The sequence below is a fragment of the Gorilla gorilla genome, chromosome 13 (assembly GCF_029281585.2).
Source record: "Gorilla gorilla gorilla isolate KB3781 chromosome 13, NHGRI_mGorGor1-v2.1_pri, whole genome shotgun sequence".
Classification (NCBI taxonomy): domain Eukaryota; kingdom Metazoa; phylum Chordata; class Mammalia; order Primates; family Hominidae; genus Gorilla; species Gorilla gorilla.
In genome coordinates, this window is record NC_073237.2 from 130,369,546 (window position 1) to 130,372,275 (window position 2,730).

Below are 2,730 nucleotides of genomic sequence, written 5' to 3' on the forward strand. Positions count from 1 at the left end.
GGACACCAGGCAAGTCCAAGCCCTTCTCTGAGACTGGCTCAGCCCGGAGGCTGGGGTGCGGTGTCTGAGGGCTCCCACCCTGGACTCCGGTGGAATCCTGGGCCTGTATGAGCTGGGGCCGCACTGCAGCCCCCGGACCCCTTACCCCGTGGCTTCTCTGCGCAGGGGCCGGAACGGGGATGCGAGCCCAGAGAGGGTCCCCTGGGCCCAGGGCCTCCGATGGGGGTCCTGTCCTGGAAATTGGTCTCTGCAGAGTCAGACTCACCCCTTCTCCACTTGAGGTGGAAGCAGGGGGTCCCAGCTTAGGGTCTGGCCCGTAGAGAGAGGTCAGGAAGGAGCTGGCCACTGCAGCAGTAAACTCAGGCCAGGTGGCTGGTGAGGCGGGGGCTCCGGTCTCTTGCCCTTCCCCGAGGAAGCAGCAGTGGGCACCTTTAGGGCAAGGGGTAGAGCTTTCCTCACCGAAGCAAGATGGGGCAGCAGGTGGACCCATCAGCATCTCCCTAAGAAATCAGAAAGCCAGGAGTGAAACCTGAGCGGGGCCCTCCAGCCCCATCTGAGAGCCTACACTGATCCCTCCTCCTGCAAAGCCTCATCCCCTCCTCTCTAGAGCGGGGAGACCCGGCTCCCACCGGACTTGCTTGTGAAGAATGGACGGATAAATTACCCAGAGGCTTCCCACTGTGCTGGGACAGAAAGGGCTCAGAGAGGAAGAAGAGCTACCCACTCTCCCAACCCCTCGCCTGGAGCACGGCGCATTGATGCACTAAATGTCTCTTTCCCCAGGTGGCTCCCTCAGCAAGAAGGGGGCCTCTGTCCTCACTGTCCTGGGCCTGCCTGCTCTGGCCAAGAGGACCGGCCAGGTCTGGGACCCAGGCAGCCGCCCGCCAACAATGCCACGGGTACCTGCTGCCCCCTGGTGGTGCTGTCACCACGAGGCACCTGGCTGCACCCAGGAGGGGCTGCACAGAAAATCTGGGGTTGACCGTAGAGAAGACCCAAGTCAGGAGACACAGACTTCACCACAGTGGCCCTGAGCCACTCAGGCCTCCCTGGTTCCCAGGTCCTGATCTGCATAGGACATTCACCGGCCCTGTGCACCTCCCAGAATCCTTGGAGGCTCTGATGGCAGGATGGATGTGAATCAAAGAATAAAATTTGGTGGGGCCAGGTACAGCAGCTCACGCCTGTAGTCCCAGCACTTTGGGAGGCTCAGGCAGGCAGATGGCTTGAGTCCAGGAGTTCAAGACCAGCCTGGGCAACACAGTGGGTCCCTGTGTCAAAAATAAAATAAAAAGTAAAGAAAATGGGGCAGGAGCTCCCTTTGTAACCTTTAGTGTGAGTGTAATGATGAACAGGTTGAGACTGTGTGGACTCAAGGCACATGCTAGGAAGACTAATAGAGGGGACGCTGTTCCAGAAAATCCTACCACCATCCACGTCCACTTGGACTCAGGGCTGTCCGCCAGGACTGCCTGCTGCACACCTCCAGGGGGCGACCCATCACACCTTGGAGATGGGCTCCAGGGGGAGCTGCTTACACAGACTGCCAGTGAGCAGCTGCCAGTCCAGCCGAGTAGATTAAACCAGGGAGCGAGAAATGCCAGCATGGGCCACATACCCCAAGTATGGGGGAGGGTCACAGGTGGCGGAGGAGGGCACGAGGCAGGGCACACCCGGGGAGGGAGCGGCAAGGCTTCCAGGAGAAACTGAGGTTTGAGTTGACAACCAGAGATTGATCATGGTTGCAGTGACTTGGAGAGGGTGACATGGAGGATGGAGAGCTTGGACAGGAGTTGATTTTTAAACCACAAAGGAATTCAGCGTTGCCATGATCTCAGGCATTGAACAATAAACCGCAGTGTCCTCCTGAGCTCCTGTCTCATTCTCCCCGGCAGCCATGCGGGCAGCGAGTCCCAGCAGTCCACCTTCCTGTTCTGTCCAGCATCTGCCCCCTCCTGGCCCCACCCCCACCAAGCCCCAGGCCCCCTCTCCTTGGACCCGCTTCCACCCTTCCACCTGTCCTCCGCAGCCAGCAAGGACCCAGTCGGCCCTCAGTGACACCCTGTCTCTCTTCTGTGCGGATGGGCACCTCGGGGCTCCCGCCTCACTGGAGGTAAGATCTAGCAAATCACTGTAACTGTAATTTTTAAATCCAATATATTCTTTCACGGAAGCCACAGATGCGTTAAACTGATCCAAAGACAGCTTATAAAAGGCAATGTAATCGGAGGCTGGACGTGGTGGCTCATGCCTGTAATCCCAGCACTTTGGGAGGCTGAGGTGGGTGGATCCCTTGAGTCCAGGAGTTCAAGACCAGCCTGGGCAACATGGTGAAACGCTGTCTCCACCAAAATACAAAAATTAGCCTGGCATGGTGGTGCACGCCTATAGTCCCAGCTACTTGGGAGGCTGAGGTGGGAGGATCACTTGAGCCCAGGAGGCAGAGGTTGCATCGAGTCGAGATCGTACCACTGCACTCCAGCCTGGGTGACAAAGTGAGACCCCATCTCAAAAAAATAAAAGGCAATATAATCATATTTATTGACTTGTGGCATATTTTAACACTATTGCTATGTGAATTAACCTTACACTATGTAAGATTGCAGTTACGTCGCACATTGTCACTTTCAAGTCGTTATATTTTAACAGCATTCATAGTTGCAGTAACCAATCCTGTGTCTTGAGTCTGAGTGGCTGGCCTAGGTGATGGTCACCTCCTTTAAACCACAA